At 35.2% G+C, this 22,839-nt stretch overlaps 1 pseudogene; it reads right to left on the reverse strand.

Annotated features, from left to right (window-relative positions):
- Positions 1 to 1,971: 1,971 nt before the first annotated feature.
- LOC126008573 (zinc finger protein 462-like) overlaps positions 1,972 to 22,839 on the reverse strand; it is a 93,661-nt pseudogene continuing 72,793 nt past the window's right edge.

A 22,839-nucleotide genomic window follows, 5' to 3' on the forward strand; every position in this document is an offset into this window, starting at 1 on the left:
ATAGTGCCCGACAATGACCTAATTATATTTCTTATATTGAATGCTATTTGTTTTGAGATAAATATAGCCATCTCAGCTTGTTTTTTCTTCCATTTGCCTTAATGATTGTATTACATCCTTTCACTCTGAATATTTAATTATCTTGAGAATTTAGGTTTGCTTCTTTTAGGCAGCAGGTTATTAGATTTTGAACTGATTCATTCATCTAAGCTGTGCCTTTTAATAGGAATAACTTTTGTAAAATTCTGTTTTCAGAGTGACTTTTAATAAATTTTTCAAAGATTGTTTTAGTTGCCACAAATGTGCCAGTTCTAGTTTGCTGAAAAGGTTCTTTGTTGGCTAGTAGACTCTAGGCTTGTCAGGCTTTATTTCATTTAATCTTTTGAATATGGTATTTTTACACTTCCCTGGGTTATAAGGTATCATATGGACACACTGTCTCAAGAAACTGAACAGACAGACAGACTTCCATCATGGTCCTCTTTGTGTTCTCTTTGTGAAGAGATATTTGTGATTCAGAAGGAGTATTTTCACACCCAGGTCTTTGAACCCCAAGGGAAAGTGAAGCATCAGGAAGAGGAGAGAGATCTTCTAGTCGTCCCAGCTAGGATCCACCAAAACAAACAAACAAACAAAAAGCATAATCACAAGAACCTAAGGAAGAGAGACAGACAGGCAGAGAGGTCTTTTTTTGTGACTTAGAAGTGGCATTATCATATCTAGTGAACAAAAATAAGAACATGATTGCTTCTTTTTACTGTTGCAAGTCAGCCCCTGAAGAGGTTGACTGATGGAGGGATGGAGGATGAGGCCTTTCTCCTCCAGCTCGGAGCACGCGTCTGCCACCCTGTCTAGCCGACAGTTCTGAGGTGAAACGGCGGGTAAACAGCTCGCAGACAGTCAGGCTCGTGGAAATATTAGCTTTATTTGGTGGACAAGACTGAAGTCCAAAGACTCAGCCTCAGTTCCAGCAAAAAAGCCTCGGCCTTCCACAGACCCTTGTTTTTATCCCCCAGAGTCAGGTACCACCCAATGGTGGGATCTGATACCAACCAATGGTGGAAGCAGAATCAGGTACTACCCTAGGGTGGGGGCAGAATGCCAGGTCACACCCTAGGGTAGGGCACAATCACCAATCAGTTTAGGGTGAGTAACATAGTAATCCTCTAAAATATTTACATACACAACACTTTTTACTATGTGGCCACACTTTTATTTCAGTCATTAAGCCATACCACACGGCATTATAAAAGGCACCACCTACTGCAAAGGTCACAATGGGAAAACAATGCAGAAACACACCGCACTTAGCAAATGGAGATAGTAATTCTGAAAACCCACCACCTATATAGCTTCTGATAAGGATTTTAGAGAAGAAATGTTGTGAATGTTAAAGGAACTCAAAGAAAAATTGGGACAGATAGTCAATAAGACTAAAGACTTTATGAGAGTAGAAATGAGGAGACTTAAATAGAAATGACAAATTTGAAAAACTCAATAGTTTATATGTATTATAACTTTAATATATTATATATGTTATATAAAATATATTTATACATATAAACATTTGTTCATATGTGAACTTTTCAATCTCAAAACCAACTTTTAAAGAACTTAAGGGGCTAATTTAAGATAATGAAAATCCCACAAAAACAAAATTCCACAAAAAAATGGAACAAATTTCTACAACAATAATCTCTCTCTATGTCAATGGACTAAATGTACCAATTAGAGGTAACATGTCAAAGTGGATTGAATCCAGCATTCTCTTGCCTAAAAGAAATATTTGGTCATGGAAAGTAGTACACTGAGAAAAACAAGTCAGAGGGAAAGGGATAGACATAGATTGATAACATTTATTATCAGGATATTAGAAAAGAACATAGTATGGTAATAATACTAAGATACAGATATGAAGGCCAGGAAAACCAGACCATGATAGGATTTGACACAAAGAGCAGGGGAGTGCAGTTAGGGCAGAGAAATGACCACATTGACAATGAGAGTTGTTCTCTGGACAAGAACTAATGCTGAAAGAGATAAAGTGATAAGTATTATACCACTTCAGTAATAATAGTGTAAACCACAGTTCTACAAGCTTCTACTACAGTGAAGATAGGATCAGAAAGAGAAAAAGATAGTCATTAAAAATGTTTGCCACACTGGAGCAGGAGAGATATCACAGCGGTAGGGCATTTGCCTTGAATGCAGAAGGATGGTGGTTCGAATCCCGGCATCCTGTATGGTCCCCTGAGCCTGCCAAAGGCGATTTCTGAGTGTAGAGCCAGGAGTAGCCCCTGAGCACTGCCGTGTTGGCCCCCCAAAAAATGTTTGCCACAGAGGCAGGCAGGGGAGAGGGTAGGAGGGATTGTGTAAAGGTTATACTGACATTGGTGATTGAAATGTAGATTGGTGAAGGAATGATGTTGGATATGTATGACTGTTTTCATGGTGTTTCAGTTAAAGAATTAATTTTATCAAAAATAAATAAATGAGCGAGTATCAAATGATAAAAGTTTTGTTTTATTTTATTTTAGTTTTTTGGTTTTTGGGTCACACTCGGCAGCACTCAGGGGTTACTCCTGGCTCCAGGCTCAGAAATAGCTCCTAGCAGGCTCGGGGGACCATATGGGATGCCGGAATTCGAACCAATGACCTTCTGCATGGAAGGCATGCTATCTCTCTGGCCCTGATAAAAGTTTTTTATAAAAGGTATATAAAAGGCTTGCTGCAATTCTTGTTTGTTTCCCTTTATTTGAGGGTGTACTTTTTCCTTCTGGCTCTGTGTGTGTTTTTATCTTTGTGCCTCTTGTATCTGTAGGTATTTCTCTCCAGAAATTAGGAAAGTTCTCTGTATTTATTTCTTCTGCCAACTATTCACCCAATTCTCCTTTCTGTCTTCTGGTAGTCAAATATTGTGCCACTTGCTATTATCTATCACTGATCTTTTATATGTTCCATTTCTTTATTTCTCTTTTGTCATTTCATTATTGGTTATGAATGGTGTTTTGTCTTCAATATCATTGATTACAATTCTTCCACATGTTGAATTCTGTTTATATGAATTGCTATTGCTATTGTATTTTTAATGCATTCAATTTCTTTAGTATGTACTTTGATACCTTGGTCAGTTCATATTTAATTAATAGAATTGCTCTTTCAATTATTACTTAATTTCCTTGGTCATTCCATGAAAAATTGATTTAAATTCCTCATCAATAAGGCTTGAAGTTTTATTCAAATTCAATGATTTTTCTGGAACTAGAGACCTTGTCTGTCATAACATGCAAATTTCTTTGTTTTTAATCGTTTATTTATAGTTTTGCTATTGTTGTTATTTTTCTCTTACTGCAGCTGCAGTTAGGTCTTGAAAATTTTTAAAGAATTAAAATAGAAAAAAACACTGAAAGGTGTGTGTCCAAAAGTTTTTTTCCTGTGGCTGGAGTGATATCACAGTGATATGGCATTTGTGACCTAGGACACTGACCCAGGACAGATCAGGTTCCATTCCCAGCATTCTATATGGTCCCCCAAGCCTGCCAGGAGAAATTTCTTAGCACAGAGCCAGGAGTAACCCCTGAGCGCCACTTGGTGTAGCCAAAAACAAAGAAACAAAAATTTTGTTTCCTGAAGACAATTCTTTTATGTCACAGAACCTCTGTTTACACATAGATTATCCAACACTGCCCTGGACCACCATGCTCCTGAGGCCTCCCAAATGCACCACCAATGAAACATTCTCACTGAAGGTCTGGAAGATACTAAGAGCCACATAATCCAATCATTCAAATAACTTTAATTTTCATAACTAACTCACACAGGTATTAGTGCATTGAAAATAGATGGTTCAGTCCTAAAAAACACTTTTTCTATATTTTTTCTTTTGCCTTTCTCTCCCTCTCCTCACTTTGAAGCTCAAGCCAGCCCCCCAATCCCAACATTTTTTTTTTTTGGTTTTTCTTTTTTTTTTTTTGTTTTTTTCTTTTTTTTTTTGTTTTTTTGTTTTTTTTTTTTTATTTTTTTTGTTTTTGGGTCACACCTGGAAGCTCTCAGGGGTTACTCCTGGCTCTCTGCTCAGAAATAGCTCCTGGCAGACTCAGGGACCATGTGGAATGCCGGGATTCTAACCACCGTCTTTCTGCATGAGAGGCAAACGCCCTACCTCCATGCTATTTCTCTGGCCCCACATTTTTTTTTATCATGTTCAAGTAAGGTTTGATTAAGAATTTCATCTCCTGGGCCAGAGAGACAGCACAATGGTAGGGCGTTTGTTTGCCTTGCAAGCAGCCTACCCACGACCAATAGTGGTTGGAATCCCAGCATCCTATATGGTCCCTATATGCTTGACAGGAGCGATTTCTGAGCAGAGAGCCAGGAGTTACCCTGAGAGCCACCGGGTTTGGACCCAATCCTCGACCCCAATTTTAACTCCTTATTGATTTTTTTGGCCTCTGCATATTCCAGGAGAGATTTGTCACAAACTACTACACAGATAGTAATGACTTCATCCCTGAGGGAAGAGTTTATTCTTAAGGCCTGTTTATTTCCCTTCTCTACAGAGGACATCAGAATGTTGTCTTCTACACTTTCATTCAGCAGGATCTAAACCCTTCTCACCACCTTGATGTCATTAAATGGCATGTCATGTCTTAGCACGTGTCTCTCCTACTCAGAGTCCTGGGAAAACACCTATTTACAAAATTTACAGGGTATACATTTCTTGGTGTTCAGAGGGACCCTTTCGTCAGAAAACCACATTAGATCTACCTCATCCTTGCTGTTTATCTCTTTTTTAAAACATAATTTATTTATTCTTAGAGCAAAACCACATGACTTGAATCATCTTGTTCTGTCTCATGAATTGAGGGGGAAAATAAAAACAAATGGTACCAGGAACAAACAGCTATATGAACATTGAGTGGAAATAAAAAATGATCACACTTAATACCAAACCCAAAATCAACAACAACAAAATTGGTACCCCATCTACAACAAGTTATACACAGAGGGAAACAGTTAAGCTAGCACTCTGGGGGGAAGGGGGGAGGAGGGAGATATGGGACACATGTTAAGAAAAGGGGTGGAGGGAGGAAAACTCTGGTGGTGGGAATGATAAATTGTCACTATATACCTCAAATATTACTGTGAAAGATTTGTTATTCACTTTTGATCACAATAAAAATGATTTAAAATTTATTTATTTAAGCACCGTGGTTACAGAAATTTTCATAGTTGGGTTTCAGTCATAGAATGTACACCACCCTCCCCCAATGCCATTTTCCTGCCTTCAATTACCCCATTTCCACCCATACTCCACACTCTGTCTCCACACTCTGTCTCTGGGACTGGTATTCTGCTTCTCTTTCACACACACATTCTCTCTTTTTCCTTTATAACATTGTGGTTTGCATTATTCTCATGTCATGGCTTGCCATACATATAACTTTATCCCCTTTCAGCACCCCATTCTTATCCAGAGTGATTAATTTTAACTATCATTATTATGGCAATTGTCAGTACAGTTATTATTCTAACTGCACTCACTACTCTTTGTGGCAAGCTGGTTTTCCCAGCTCTCTATTGTTTCTGGACAGTATTACAATAATGCCTTTTAGTTTTATTAAATCCCACAGATGAGTTAGACTATTCTATGTCTATTCCTCTCCCTCTGACTAATTTAATTCAGAATAATAATATCCATGTCCATCCATGTATAGGTAATTTCATGACTTCATTTTTCCTAACAGATGCACAGTATTTCATTGTGTACCTATACCACAGTTTCTTTAACCACTCATCTGTTGTCAAGCACTTGAATTTTTTCTGTAGTCTTCCTTGAAGAAATTTTCTTAAGTTTGTTTTTGATCTCTATTTTTTGATGGGGATTATGTATTTTTCTTATTATGTCAGTACCTTGTAAATCTTAAATATTAACCCTTCATTACAGGGGTATATTGTAAATAGTTTCTCCCATTACATGGCTAGCCTTTGTATCCTAGTCACTGTTTCCTTTGAAGTTTTTCTCTTCTTTTTCCTCATCCTCACTACTGGTGCTCTCAATATTTTCCTTCATCTGTTCCAACTAGCTCAAGTTTATCAATCCAACCAACTCGATGTTACAGCTTACTTTATGTTCATCCTGAAGGCAGATGTCCAATTCCTCTGTTTGCTTGGTCTGATAGTAGATAACTGCTTTTATAAGGTTTCAGTTCATTATACTTTTCTGTGTTGCTGGAAACCTTCATCTCTGAAGAAGAAGGCACACTTATGACAGTGGAAAAATATTCCCTTCAAGTATTTTGAACAGTTTTGAATGGCATAATTCAATAGGGAGTCACTCATTTTTCTTGGTGAAGCATGATATGACCAAACATGTTGCATTTGTATTTGGTATGATAGAGGCAGAGAGTATAGTTAAGGTATTTGGGACCTTCCTGTGGTACAAATGAGTTATTGATTTCCATGTGCATAGTAAAAGCAGATTTAACACCAATGTAAAGGGAGCAGTCTTTGCTCTGAAAGAGCTTCTTTCCTTTTTTTTTTTTGTGCCTTTAATGATACCTAATGCTATAGATGTAGCAAGAAGAAAATTCACAGAATTTTCAGTGAATAACAGCTTGTTTTCTGTTCAGTGCCACAAGCAACCCTCAAATGAGGCACAAGGCTAATCCAGCTGTGATTTCTTGCCAGAGCAACTGAATGATTCAAATGACGCTGAATATCTGAAAGATCAGAGTAGGATATCTTGGAGTTTTCCACTTTTTCAGTTGGAGAAGCCTTTTTGGAGGACTAATGGCATATTAGGAGAGGAGGCTAACAAACTGTGGCTTGGGGATGGACAGAGCTTTTCTGTGAACCTTGAGGGACTTCTCCTTCGACTGGCTGATTGTTATGGAGAAGGAGCACCAAAACACATGATGGCATGTTTTCACCATGAGTTTTGAGTACGTAAATTTTTTAGCTGGCTGTTTTAGTAGGACTTGAAGAAACAGTTTGCATCTGAATGGTTTATGGTGTCCATGGTGGGTTTGTAAATGGCAATATAAATTGTGCCTGAAAGCAGAAACAAAGGAGCAATACTCATGGCTGAACTTGTCCTCACTGGTGAACATAGCCAAGACCAGATGGATCCTCTTGTGAGAACAGAGACTCTGCATGGACATCAGGACTCTGTTACATTGACTCCAGTAACCCCTCAGTGAGTTTCATCCTCCAACATTTCATAAAACAAGCCGTGTTCACCATCCACCAAGTCTACCAGGGTGCCAGAGCTCTTTTTTGGGCAGCTTCCAGAACAAGTGGGAAGCGTCTCTGACCTTCTGATTATCAGGGACTCTGCCCTACTCGACCTGTTTGTGGAAGTGGTTGCAGATGGCTTGGAGGGTCCGGTATATTTCACACAGAATTTATATTTGTAACCCACCACTCTTCTCTCCTTGATCTTTGGCACCTCTTTTAAGTGAACAAAAGGCACAAAGACTGTGGCCTCAGTATCTTCTGATCCCTAGTGCAGTAGCATATTACCTGATAAATCCTCTGAAAAAGTAAATTCATCCTTTATAAAAGGAAATTTTACCTCTGTCTAACTACTGGCATTTATAGACCCAGATCATTGTTCATTTGCATTGTCTTCAGCAACAGCAGTGGGGTGCAGAAATGCCTTGTAGAAATTCTGAATGTGTGCCATGAGATCTTCTTATGATGGTGCTCAAAGTCATCACCTTAAAGAACCTTCATGATCAGGTTTAATATTTCCAACAAAACTTAAAAGAGTGGTAAACCCTTATCTGAATTATGATGGTTCTTTAATACATAACACCAGCTGAATGTACCATCTAAACAATGATTAAAGCATGCAAATATAATCAACATACAAATTTGGGATATGAAAGGTAACGAGGAATTAAAAATATATAGAAAAATTCACATGGCCTGGAGAGATAGCACAGCGGCGTTTGCCTTGCAAGCAGCCGATCCAGGACCTAAGGTGGTTGGTTCGAATCCCGGTGTCCCATATGGTCCCCCGTGCCTGCCAGGAGCTATTTCTGAGCAGACAGCCAGGAGTAACCCCTGAGCATCGCCGGGTGTGACCCCCCCCAAGAAAAAGAAAAGAAAGATTCACATGATAATTTTAACAATATCTTTATTAAGCACCATGATTTCAAACATGCTTGTAGTTGGGTTTCAGTCATTAAAAGAACATTCCTTTCACCAGTACAACATTCCACCACCAGTGCCACCATCTCCCTCCTCCTTCACTCCCTGTCTGTATTCAAGAGAGGCATTCTACTTCTCTCACTTATAAACATTTTCATAATAGCTATTAGTGTAGTTATTTCTTAAAACATGCACCAGCCATGATAATTGTCAGGGTAGCCATTTCTCTAGCTAAAATCACCACACTGTGGTACGCTTCATATCATGGGCCGGTCCTTCCAGTCCTCATCTCTATTGTCTCTGGTATTATTACAACAATGTCTTTTATTTTATTTAAAAGTCATAGATGAGTAAGACTATTTTGTGTCTATCTATCTCCCTCTCATTTAACTAGCATAACAGTTTCCATGACCATCCATGTATAGGTAAATTTCATGACTTCATTTTCTTTGATGGTTGCATAGTATTCCATTGTATATACATAATTTCTTTGTCACTCATTTGTTGTTGAGAATCTGGATTGTTTCCAGATTCTGGCTATTGTAAATAACCTTGAAATGAATATAGCTGTGTGGAAGGCATTTTTGTGTTGTACTTTTGCGATTTTTTTCTTTTTGGGCTATATTCGGTGATGCTTTCAGGGGTTACTCCTGACTCTGTGCTCAGAAATTGCTCCTGCTTGTGGGACCACTTGGGACAACAGGGATCAAACCCAAGCCTGTTCTGGATCAGTAGCATGCAAGAAAAATACCTATCACTGTACTATCACTCTGGAGCAATTTTTTATAACTAAATTACAACTACAAACATGTTTGTAATCCTGGTGCTTAAATAAAGATATTAATTAAAAACAATATAATAATACCCAGAGAAAATAGAGATAAGATTTAGAAAGATCTGCCCATGATATGAAGCTTACAACAAAGAGTGGTGAGGACTGTTTGATAAATAACTGAATCAATAATTATCATGGCATTGATTGTGTGAGAGAGAATAGAATGCCTATCTCGAAGACAGGCAAGTGTAGGGAAGGAAAGTTACACTGGTGAAGGGTGGTGTAAATTCGATCAGTGAAATTGAACTATGAATGTTTCTGTAGCTATCGTGCTTAAAGAAATTATTATTTAAAAAATAATTTATTAAAAAAAAACAAACACACAAAACGAGGCTGGAGAGATAGCACAGTGGTAGGTCATTTGCCATGCATGCAGCCAATCCAAGACAGATGGTTCAAATCCCGAAATCCCAAATGGTCGCCCTTTGCCTTCCAGGAGCGATTTTTGAGTGTAGAGCTAGGAGTAACCCCTGAAAATTGCCGGGTATGACCCAAAACCAAAATAATAATAATAATAATAACAACAACAACAACAACAATAAACCCACAAAACATACACCCTGCAAAATGAGTCAAGTATATGTTGTGCAGTGTTCAGGGTTTACTCCTTGCTCTGAGCTCAGAAATAACTTCTGGCAGGCTCAGGGGATCATATGGGATTTCAGGGATCAAACCTGGTTCAGCTGTGTGCAAGTCAAATGCTTGTGCTATAGCACTGGCTCAAGTTTATATTATTAATTTAAAAGTTTACAATTTCTACTCAAGACTTTTGTTTTGTTTTGTTTTGTTTTGGGGCCACACCCGTTGACCCTCAGGGGTTACTTCTGGCTATGTACTCAGAAATCGCTCCTGGCTAGGGGGACCATATAAGAAGCCGGGGGATAGAACCGTGGTCTGCCCTAGGCTAGCGCTGGCAAGGCAGATGCCAACTGCCTGCGCAACAGCTCTGGCCCCAAGACTTAGATATTGATCTTCATCAACCCATCAGCATCTAGTATCTTCACAGGGTTGTACGAGACTGATCAATTGTAATTTTTAAGTTAAATAATTAGCTAGGTTCTATTGTAAGATTTTTCAAAAAATCTAGTATCTATGTGGAAAAATAAAAGTACAGATGAGGCTATGTAGATATTCTTAGAGGAAGAACAGAGTTGAGAAGTTGAAATAAGAACAGAACTAAGTAGACTTTTTGTTTTTAGCCATACTGTGCTTTGGCTGTTGAAGAAATGACCTCTCAGCTTTCTATTAAAAATAATGCCTTTGTGAAGACATTTCTTTTTCTCTCTGCCATGAATATGTCTGAGATACTGCAGAATAAAAATGCAAAATAACAACTATATTTAGATACACTCCCACACAGACTCCAAAGCATAATATTTCACTGAACACCACATGGAAAAACTGAATTAATATCCATAACTCTTCCACATCATTCATGCTTCAAAGTTGTCATTATAGATTTCTTTGGCCAATACAGTTACAAAATTAGCTAACAACAGTAATCCTTCTTTAATATAACTTTCAATTTACTTCATAAGAAAATATAAATAAATTTATTCTTGTTTTGACTCTGTATATTCATAGAATTTTCATTGATGTTGCAATAAATGACAAGTTTCTACTAAATAAAAATTAAATATAAGTAATATTTACAATTATTTATAATCTAATTCTAAAAATCATAAGATAATCATAAAATTAAAATCATTTGGTATAGTCTGTTCTCAACTCTGTAATCAACTAAATTTGTCACATTACACAAATCATTGAACTTCTCTGACCCTCAAATACCCTCTATGTAAAATGCAGCTTTGGAGTAAATGACTTTTGAGATTACTTTGATTGTTTTATTTGTGATTTTTTAAAATAAAAATAATACGTATCTCCAGAACTGGTTATTGAATGTAGCACAAAAATGATCAGTAATGTAATCATAAAAGAAAAACTAAGGTGCTGAAAACTATCATTAACTCAAACCCTTTTTGTATTACATTATATAACAGAAATAAAAGACTATTTTCACATTGAAAATTAGGGCAGTATATGAAAACATAGTTTTAATTAAAATATAAATTTTAAAAACATTTTATTGGTGATTATTAGAGATTATCAGTGAATAAGGACAGAAATTAGGTGCCCTTTATAATTTTCAATATCAATTAAAATGATTTGGCTTAATAATAAAATTTAGTCTTAGAAGAACATTTATATCACTGCCACTAATGAAATTACTTATGTTATTACAAGTAAAATAACTTTAAGTTCTTATAATTAAGCCAACTTTCCTAGGTTATTCAAATTTTAACTAATGTACAAAAATACTTGTTATAAACAACTTTACATAAGATTTTTTTCTTAATTATTTCTGACATTTTTTAAAAAGGTTTTAAAATAAATATGAAACTCCTAGCAGCACTAAAGAATACTATTTAGAAGTTGAAAATTTTTGTTTTGTTTGTAAATTGAGAAAGTATGGGAATATTTTGAATTATTCTTTTTAATTTGTGGTAACATTTAATTATTTAATATATAAAACTATTCATTAACTCAAATTAAAATGCAGTGGTCTGTCTTAAAATAATGGGGTAAACTGCTAATTTTGCTTTTTCTAAGTCACTGTTTTAACTACAAAGCAAATTTTGAAGTCTATGTTTTCAATGTATTTGCATTAAATGGCATTATTTACATATAAAAAGAAAATTGTCATATCAAGCAACCATATTCATTAAATCATTTAATAAGCACTTATTAGATCAGTTACCTTTCACAATATTGCATATGATAATATCCATGAGCTTTTGTAAATTATTGCTTGTGAGATTTATAATTTTTCATAGGGAAAGTAAGTGTCCTACCAATGCTCAAGCAGCAGTTCATTTTTTATAAGGATGATTTTTAAATGACCTTTGGTTTGCCACAGCTCAGAGGAGAGTTCTGATAAATGGCAAAGTGAATATAGAAACAAATAGACTAGGAATACGTCCTAGGAGAAAGAGATAATGAGCCAGCTTTCCTCAATTTTCTTTCATTAGTAATGGGGGGAGTCATATTTCGACAGAGAATATCAAATGAAAGCAAAATCAGCACAAAAATCTATCTATTAAAGACCTAATAGTGAATTATCATTCCTTGAACAAGTAAGTAAGCAAAGCCTAGGACTTGTGCACAATTAGCAATAAAATGCTTAAAGCAGGAAGCAGTCACACAGAGTAGATGCAACAGAACTATTGGAATAAACAAAATGTGTTTTAGTGAATATCTTGATATACTTGTTTATTGTAGTTTAACAAGATCTTTCTTCAGTAATTAGAAATTCATAACAGAAAAATGAACACAATATATATTATATATTGTGATATATTAAATACATATCGATTTATTATGTATATTATGTAATAGACAATACTTATTCCTGTTCTGTGCACACATGTATGAATATGTATGCATGTATATATATATAAAGAGTTTGAGGCCAAATTTTGTCAATTCAGAGTCCAATGTTATAGATATTATTTGATCATATAGATTTATTGTATAAAAACTTATTGTTATAGCCAGGATTTTCATGCAATGATTGGGATAATCACATAGATAACACACACATCATACAGAATCTCACAAGTTGCAAAGAATCATGATGAGATTAGAAAATGCACTCAATGGTGTTTGCATAGATGATTCAAGAAGCCTTGGGGTATTTTTTCTGTAATTAATCCTTAATGAAATTGTCTATTAGTAATACACACATAAAATTCATAGTCAAAATGTAAAGATATATTATTTTATTATTAGTCTTCCCAGTGATATCATGTCTGGGATACTATCCCACATTTCAAGAAAAAAACAAAAAACAGTTTCTTTATTTACTTAACCAGCTATATGAAGGAAGTAAAAGAAACAAGGGCATTTTATAACTGAATAAACTTTTGAAATATATTACGATCATCTACTGGTTACCATGATCTAATTCCTATCTTATAATGTCTCTTTTTACTTGAAATTGACATAGACAAATTTTTGAACACTATGTCTCATTTTTATTCTTCTTAAAGAGACAGACTTCTCATTACATAATTCTCTTAAAGAAATATACTGTAGATTCTAGTCAATTTTGAAAATATAGAGTATAGCTGGTATATCATTTTAAATATTAACACATAGATCAGGAGGTACATACTTATATGATATGACAAATAAGTGATGTGTAAAAGATTGGGAAATGAAACAAACGGGTCTTTTGGGACTATATACAAAGTGATTATACATTAACAAATTTTAGCCAACTGTGATAAGTAAAATATTGGTCATTTTCAGATCTTCTAACTTTTAGAAGAATCATACACAAAATGTCTCTAAACTGTTTTATACTTATAAGTACTACAAAATCATTCAATGAAAATAGTAAGTGTTCATCATAGCAAATTAAACTAACATCAATACATTCAACTTTGATTTAGACTATACTCTTCTAACTATACAATGAACTATGGCATTATATTCTATAAACTTCTGCTGAATAACATTAAATTGAAAAACTTTATAAATGTTTGGTTTTGTGTTTGTTTATGCAGAGGACACACCCAGTGATCTTCAGAGATTACTCTTGGTTCTTCACACAAGAATTACACTTGGAGGTGCACAGGGAATGCCAAAGATTGAACCTTGATCTGACTCATGCAAAGAAAACACCCTATCCGGGGCACTATCTCTCCAGCCCTGTTTATAATTTTGGTAGAGTCAAATTATTATTATTATTATTATTATTATTATGAGTTAACTACAAAAAGGGAATGGAGAGATAGTACAGCACATATGGTATTTGACTGCAAGTCACCTACGTAGGTTTGATCCAGGTATTCCATATGGGTGCCTTGCCCTTCCAGGTATAATCCTTGACTGAAAAACCTGAAATAAATTATGAGCATTGTAGGTTTTAATTCTAAGGAAAATAAATATAGTGTAAATTAATATTTACATTTATTATAGCATACTTAAATGTTTCCACTAGTGAAAAAATTATCATCTTCTACAGTTTACAAACACATTCAGGTAATGTTTTAAAGCTACATACATACATACATACATACATACATACATACATACATACATACATACATACATATATACAAATGTATAAATGATTCCCAGCTGCCCACACCAAAGCCCCACATCCCACATAGAAAAGAAAGGTTGGTTAGAAAACAAAATACACCCCAACCTTTCCTAACTTGGCAGGGTTAGGGAACACCGAGTCACCTCTTAAATTTGGAGCATTCACAGAATAGTTCTTCTCAAAACCTTCCACCTGTAGGCCTCCCAGTCTTTAAAAAAAGCCCTCACTCAGCACAAGAAAGAAAAGCTATATTTCCACTGCCTCACAAAACCCACAGACGTTTCAGCTCATATAAGATGGTTCTAATCATATTGGGCCTAACTTTTTTTCCCTTAGAAAATATACAATTCCCAAACCAGAAGACCAACCAGACATGCTAGTTTGGAACATTTCTATTATAACTGGGTAACTTCCCTTACTAGTATATATAAAACCCAAAACTTCAACCACTTCTTATACAATTAAACAGACTATTTTTTTTTAAAAAATACCCTGAAACTCCATCACTCTAACCCACCCAAGGAGAAAGAACAATTGGGAAACTATGGAAGACACTAGCAGTTGGGGATATATAGAGAAATTCTAGCAAATTTCCAAATCCTCCAAAGTGAAATAACCCTGTAGATGAGGACCTAAAATCAGCAATTAATGTCTTAGCAATGGAATTTAAGAAATCACTAACTAAAGAAATTAAAAAATCCATATACAAATAATTCAAACACTCAGAGAAGAACTCTATCAGAAGATGAGATAATTCATACAAATGAAAATAAGAACTAAAAAACATGATACAGGACATAATAGCAGAATTACACACATAAAATTGCATAGATAAACATGAAACCAAAATGCAAGCCAGCAGCAAAAAAGAAGGCAATAAAAAATGAGAGATAAGACATTGGAAGAAAATGTAAGGTACTTAATGAACAAAAACAAAAGAAATAATTTATGCCTTATAGAAATACAATAAGGGAAGGAAAAATGTAAAGGAGAAGAACAAGTAGTGAGGGAAATAATGACAGAGAAATCTCCCACCCTTTGAAGGAGTCTGCTGTAAAATTTCAAGAGGAAAATAGAGTACCAAAGAAAATAGACCCTAACATATCAACACCAATATATATAGTAATCCAAATGGCAACACCAAAGAGAGAAATGAATTCTTCAAAGCAATAAAGGAGAAAAAAATTCAAGTACAAAGGAAGGAACAAAAGAATCAAACCAGTCCATCCATTTGAAACAATTCAGGCAAGAAGACAGTGTAATGACACATTTAAACTACTAAATGAAAAAAACGTCCAATCTCAAGTCCAAAACCCAGCAAAACTCTCATTTACATCTGAGGAAGGGATTCTCAGACAAAAAAGACTCACAATATTTGTGCTAACCAAACTAACTCTAACTGAACTACTCAGAGATCAATTACACAAACCGAACACCTAATTGTAACAACAACAACAACAACACTACTCAATATAACAATACAACAACCCTCAAATCAATAATTTCCTAAAATGTCAATAGACTAAAATCTCCTATTAAAAAAGCACAGAATAAAGTGTTGGATCAGGAAACAAAACCTAGAAATAGGCTTTATGCAGGAAACACACTTATAGGTTTAGATAGACACAGGCTGAGAGTAACAGGAAGGAAATCAGTTATACATCCACTGGAGGGGGCGGGGCAGAGCTGGGATAGCCATATTTATATGCTGGGAGATAGAACTGAAGTCTATCCTAGGCTAGCATACACAAGGCAGACTCTTTATTCCCTGCACCACCTGTCCGGCCCCACAAGTTTTAATTTCTGATACTCAACTAGTATAGAGATTAATGTGCTCATATTGAATTATTTTGATCCTCATTTAAATCTGCAGGCAATCTATAGTCAGTCCCCTACACTGACAAATGATCACATTTAAATACATAACTAAGAGTAGACACTGAACATAACTGGTAAGACCCAACCTTCTTCCTCCAAATAAATGAAAATTTAAGTTTGGTGTGAGTCATCATATTGTAAAAAACAGAAGTCTCATTAGGCTTTTCTCAGTACATACTATTATTAAGATATTAAGATATTGATGTTAAATATTAAGATATTCATGTGACAAGTACTGTTTTATATTTAGATATATATTTTAAAATAAGACTATAGGGGCCAGAGAGGTGGTGCAAGTGGTAGGGCATTTGCCTTGCATATGCTAACCTAGGATGGACCATTGTTCAATTCCCCGGTATCCCATATGGTCCCCAAACCAGGAGCGATTTCTGAGCACATAGCCAGGAGTAACCCCTTAGAGTTACCAGGTGCAGTCCCAAAACAAACAAAAAACAAAAAAATAAGACTATAGCTTTCCTGAGATTGTCACTTTTATGATAAAACAGAAATATAAGATCAACTGTAAATAAGGAAGTAGATTTTTCAGTCTTCTAAATATAAAATTGTTTTAAAAGTATATTACACTACATTGTGATATTTATTTTAACACATATGATTCTGCTTATACATTCTTTTGGAAACTTTAGTTGTACTACTGTAAAGATATTCTACCAAATTTTTGAATATATTTTTGTAGTAGAAGATATGAATACTGATATAACCATTCAAATATGCTAGAGAAAATAATAGCACAAAAAGATGCAAAGAGAAAAGCTGAAGATCAATATATGTACTAGTTCTGTTTATTTCCTATATCAAAAGTGGCATTCACATCCAAAAACATGGTTAGCTGCTAGATATAGAAGCTGTGAAGGTAACTTCACAGGAATATTGTCAGAGGTTAAAAACAGTCTCTGAGTTTCATATTAAGGACACAGACAAATCGGAGAGCACGGTTTTAAATTCCAATAAAATAAAGACTTAATTTTGTAGTGTAAATATGTATATGTATATGTGTGTATATTGTGTGTTGGGCTAGTAATAAAATGTAGCCTTTACATATACTACAGACCCATATTCACAGCCTTTGTAAATTTAAAATTTAAAAAATTTTAATATATAACTGTAACTAAAACTAAAACTTAATTTGTACACTCTCAAGTGTTGACCAAGAATAATAATCATGATAGATCATGACTGGGTTAGGTACAAAGATAGATATTGGTATTGATGGACATTTATGAACATTTATTTATCCTTTATTTTCCTAAATAATGTAGTATGAACAATAATACTTTCCATTGGAAATTGTCTAAAATTACTTAGGATAAAGTGATCAGTTCACCTTTGATTTGCTCAGGGATATCTCCTGACTGTACTGGGGATAAAAACAGTGTCTGTTCTCTGCCAAGTGAATACTTTAACTCATATACCATCTCTTTAGATTCAGAAAAAATAACTATATAAAGTTAAGTTAAGTTAGAGATTTCACTAAAGATTCAATTAGAGTCCTGGGTCAAATACCCACACTACTATTTAATGATTTAGAAATATTCTTAAACTATTCAATCTTTTTAAACCTCTTTGCTTTTGTCTACACAGTCATTTTTACCTTAAAGCTTTTATCATATCTATGAAATGAAACAAATTATTTGTATCAGAACTATGTCAGTGTGACAATAAAAATTCACTAAAATAGGGGTCGGAGCGGTGGCACAGTGGTAGGGCATTTGCCTTGCATGCAGATGACCTAGGGTGGACTGCATGGTTTGATCCCCCAGCGTCCCATATGCTCCCCAAGCCAAGAGTGATTTCTGAGTGTATAACCAGAAGTAACACCTGAGTATCACTGGGTGTGGCCCAACCCCCCAAAAATATTTTAACTAAAATAATTTATTAACTCCTGAGTTCCATCAAGAATTCAGATCCAAATAAGCCCTGTATACAGCAGGGTATGGCCACAAAATCAATCAATAAAAGACAATGATCTATTAATAAGTTTTTGAATTAGATTGTTAAAGTTTTGAAGTCTTTTGATTCTAAATACATTTAAATAATATGTTGGAGTGTGCTAAGCATTTTACCATATTCATTAAAACTCATTTTTGAACTTTTACTATATAATCATTCTAATTCATTAATAAATCACAGTAAAAGTTACTTTAAAAAGTATTTTTAGATTAATTGAGAATATTCTCCAGGGCCCGGAGAGATAGCACAGTGGCCTTTGCCTTGCAAGCAGCCGATCCAGGACCAAAGGTGGTTGGTTCGAATCCCGGTGTCCCATATGATCCCCCGTGCCTGCCAGGAGCTATTTCTGAGCAGACAGCCAGTAGTTACCCCTGAGCACAAAAAAAACAAAAAACAGAAAAAAAGAGAATATTCTCCAAGTCATCCTATCTTTAAAATAAATACCTCAGTCAACTGAGAAAATATTTGTGGTACATATGTGTGGTACATTCTACTAGATTTTGCAGGTATATTGCTATTAATAATTCAGATGACTATACAACTATTTTGACATTCTATTAAAATTCTAACTTTCAAGGGATTATTCAAAATATAAAATAGCTAGTAAGAGTTACAGATGCCTACATACACTACTGTGAACTACTTAATTTTAATTTTAAAGGTAATGTATAAGTTACTTAACACTGTACTATAATTCCTATATTTTTACCAGGGGAGGAAAAATGTGAATGGAAAATTAAAGGACTAAAAAAAACTTGGTTTGTAACGATAATCTCAGTTTGGGAAAATCTTCAGTAGAACTGATGGATTTCAAATGCTCATAACAGCTGGTTGCTTAGTGAATTAGAGAGTTTTCTAGAATAGTTTATGAAATATTCTTTGAAAAGTACTAATATCTATTGGCATTGTTATAATAGTGATAAGAATAATACATTTAAAAATTAAATCAGATAAATATAAATGGCTTAAGGGCAGAATACTTGCTTGCATGCAGCAGACCAAGGTTCAATCCCTGGTATCACATATGGTCCCTAAATCCCTTTTAATAGTGATTCCTAAGTATAGAGCCAGTAGTAATCTGAGAGTAGGACTCCCAAACAAAAATTAATCATTTTATATGATCCTCGATCTTATAATATTTATTGAACACTCTAGAGATACATAAAACTGGTCAGAATTCATGATTATTTATAATTAGAAATGTACTTTTAAAAATTAAAAAAATTAATTAAATTTAAATTTTAAATTAAAATTTAATTTTTACCCCAAAGTTAACAATGTTAATTACAACTGCTCTAGCATTTTTATGCAGTTTTGCATACACACACACACATGCACACACAGATTCTCTTCCCACATCTTCACTCATACCCTATAACCCTTACACTACCAACCTTTGTTTGGAGCCATCTGTCATAGCAATCCATCACTCCTTGGAAAAGATTCTTATGTTAAAATCCATATACCAGGAACAGAGTCATTATGCACACATACAGCTCTAGTAGTCTCCTTCCTTCACCAATAATTAGTTTAAGATGCTGCAAAGAATACAATTAAAGGAAACTTGACTGAACTATGAAAAATTCTTACTTAGGAAGCAATACAAGAAGATGTAGTATATCTTTGTTATATATTTTTATGCCATCCCTATAGATAGACATGTCTAAAAGTTCAGTGACCTATAAATTGAACAATAACAACAAAATAAAAAAGAAATTAACCTTACACATACTTTGAATATTTGATTGTTTTAAACATCCTAAATCATAGCTGCTGTAGGCTGCTTCTGTCCTATAGCTATCAGTGGGATTTTGTTGAATCCACTTCAGGGAGAGTGGGCTGCACTGGCAGAGAAATATAAAGTATGAAATAATGAAACCACAAATAGCTCCATGATGAGATGGTAATTGACCCATACAAATGTGATTCCAATAAAAATATTTAATATATACACTTGTCTCCAAAAATTGTCTTCACACACTTTCTTAATATGGATTACAGCACAAATTTGGAGTTCCATATAAACCATTCTACAATAAAAAGTAAATATTTTTGTCTCTATTGCCAGCTCACAATGACGTAGTGACTAATAATTATAATAATTTCTAAACATTTAATGAAGTACTAAATTTGTGATCATTTGCTCCAATTTTCCTTTCTTATATTTTTTAACTTTTGGGTCAAACCCAATAGTTCTCAGGGTCTACTCTTGGCTTGACTTGGCACTGAGGGAATCACACCTATCTGTGCTCTGGGGGCTCATAGGTGATTATTGGTATCAAACCAAAGCCAACTGTAAACGAAGCAAGTGACTTAATCTATGGGCATTCACTCCTGCCACCCTACCTCAATTTTTCCTTTTTAAAATTTTTTGCTCCTCTTTCTGTTTACAAACTACTCAGTTTGTCTGAACTCAACTACTGTTGTCAACATTTTCTATTTTTTGAGTAAACTACACCCTAGAAGAGCAGTTCTTACTGCAAAAATCCTAATGTTAATAAAATAAATAAAATTTCATGTGTTCAGTTGTCAAAGACAATAAATCTGATCTAATAAAATTTAAGAAAATGCCAAGCCTAGGAGATGCATATTATATTTGTATTTTACTAGAAAATATTACATATATAAATAAATGGCATATCCTGAATATATTGGTTTGGTTTTTATTTGGGGGTCACACCTGACAAGGGTCAGGGGTTACTCCTGGATCTTGCACTCAGAAATTACTCCTGGCAGTCTTGGGCTCTATATGGGTTACTGGGGATTGAACCTGGGCCAGCCATGTGTAAAGCAAACACTCTACTAATAATGCTATATAGCTCAGGCCCCCATATCCTCTTTATGATGCTGGTGAAGTCAATTCTCAAAAAGTTGAAGTCACTGGTGAGGTCAGAGTCACTGGTGAGGTCAGATGCCAGGTGAGTAGAGCACTCACAAAGAAGCATCCACTACCCACTTTGGGAGAATAACTCATTTTATTGTGGGTGGGAAATGGATATTTACATTAGTATAGAATAGGGTATCGACTCTGTGTCAGTCAATCAGGTAGGAGGTAAGAGGAGATTAAAATAGGTGTGTGCTTTTGTGTTAGGGAAGACAGGATAAGAGAAAAGGGGATAGCAGGGTGTGCTCTGGGTGTTAAAACAGGGTGTGTACTTAAGATGATTAGCAACATCTCTCCCTTTTCTGTTTGATAAACAAGAAATGAGATGGTTTGTTAAACACAAAAAAACAGAAAAGGGTGAGATAATTCATACTAGATTGTCTTCCTCTAGAAGTGGGAACCCCACATCAGAGCTTACAAAAAAAATGTTAAAAAAATAACTATTATTTTGCATAGGCAGAATAAAATCTAAGATACAAACTTCTAATCTATATTAGATTTAGAGCAGGGTAGCTTTTCCTTATAAAATATCTTGTCATTTCAACTGCAGGTTTCAGGCCAGTCTTTAGTTTGCCTGACCCCAGAGGGTTCTTCTTTTAGGTCCACAGAAAAGTAAAAGCTTCTCTCTCCATCTTCTCTTTGGTGGCTGCCATTGACAGGCATTGTACTAAAGTCCTTTTGGGCTCTCACAAGCCTTAAGTCATGTCCAGGACATCATGAAGCATACCCTAGTTTAAAAGTCATTGCCGGGACCAGAGAGATAGCTTGGAGGTAAGGCATGCAGAAGGTCGATGGTTCTAATCCCGGCATCTCATATGGTCCCTGAGCCTGTCAGGGGCTATTTCTGAGAGTGGAGACAGGAGTAATCTCTGAGAGCTGCCGAGTGTGACCCAAACCACCCCCCCAAAAAAAAGTCATTGCCAAGGTGTCATTAAGCATGCCATGGTATCAATTCATTGCTAGGGTGGTGGAAAGTTTGTTTCTGGTTTCCTCATCAACAAATGGCTAAAAATCTCTGCCCTGGTTCCCTTTATGGGACCCCACATTTAGGGGTATAAGTTCAATGTCAGAGCAACTGAAGCTTACCTCAAGCAATTATAACAAATTTTCAGGGTTAAAGGCCCATTATAGTCATTTCTTTTGGAGTTTCTATGCCTAATAGATGGGAACTCCTCTTTTTTTTTTTTTAAGATTTTCCATATTTTACTGTGTCTATGCAAAAAGAAGCAAAGGATATTGTCACAAGGCAAGATTGTGGCAGTAGGGGAGTATGGCTAGGTTGTAGTCAACTCTCCCTGATACACACACACACACACACACACACACACACACACACACACTCACACACACACGGGGATTTTGTTATTTCTTGGGGAAAGATATTATTATTATTATTTTGGGCTTGATTCAATAAAGGGGAGATATTCCCTCTAGTCTGGTTAGAGCAAGTCCAAGATAGGATTACTCAGGAGGACTATTTTAGCTAACAAAGTAATCTGTTGGCTGAGAGTAATTAGGGAGACAGTAGCAGTATTAATTATTTCCTGTATATCCTGGGTGAAGTCACAGGCAAAGATCAGTCTTTGCACAGAATCAATTTGAAAAGTGGGAATCCATAGTGATTAGGGTGGTGCAAGTAGGGAGTAGGCTGGTGTTTCAAGGCACAAGATGTATTGAGCTATAGAGGTATGGGGTAATTAGGGAAAACAACAAGTTCAGGATAAGGGAGCATAGATAAGTAATAGATAAGATTTTGTTGAATGGTAGGTGAGAAAGTTGGAAGGTAGGAGAGCTATATACATCACAAACATTGTGTATAACACAGATGAACATTAAGCTAACATAAAGGTGGTCACCACATCCATACATCCATACATAATTGATTAATAAATATGTTATAGCTATAAAACTGACCCATCTAGGGTGGAGATTTGTCAAATTGCTTAATAAAGTCAACAAGTAAGGTAGTAAGGAAATTTAAGACTTGGCTATAAACGTGTC

This window comes from Suncus etruscus, chromosome 5 (assembly GCF_024139225.1).
Source record: "Suncus etruscus isolate mSunEtr1 chromosome 5, mSunEtr1.pri.cur, whole genome shotgun sequence".
In the NCBI taxonomy this organism is placed as follows: Eukaryota; Metazoa; Chordata; class Mammalia; order Eulipotyphla; family Soricidae; genus Suncus; species Suncus etruscus.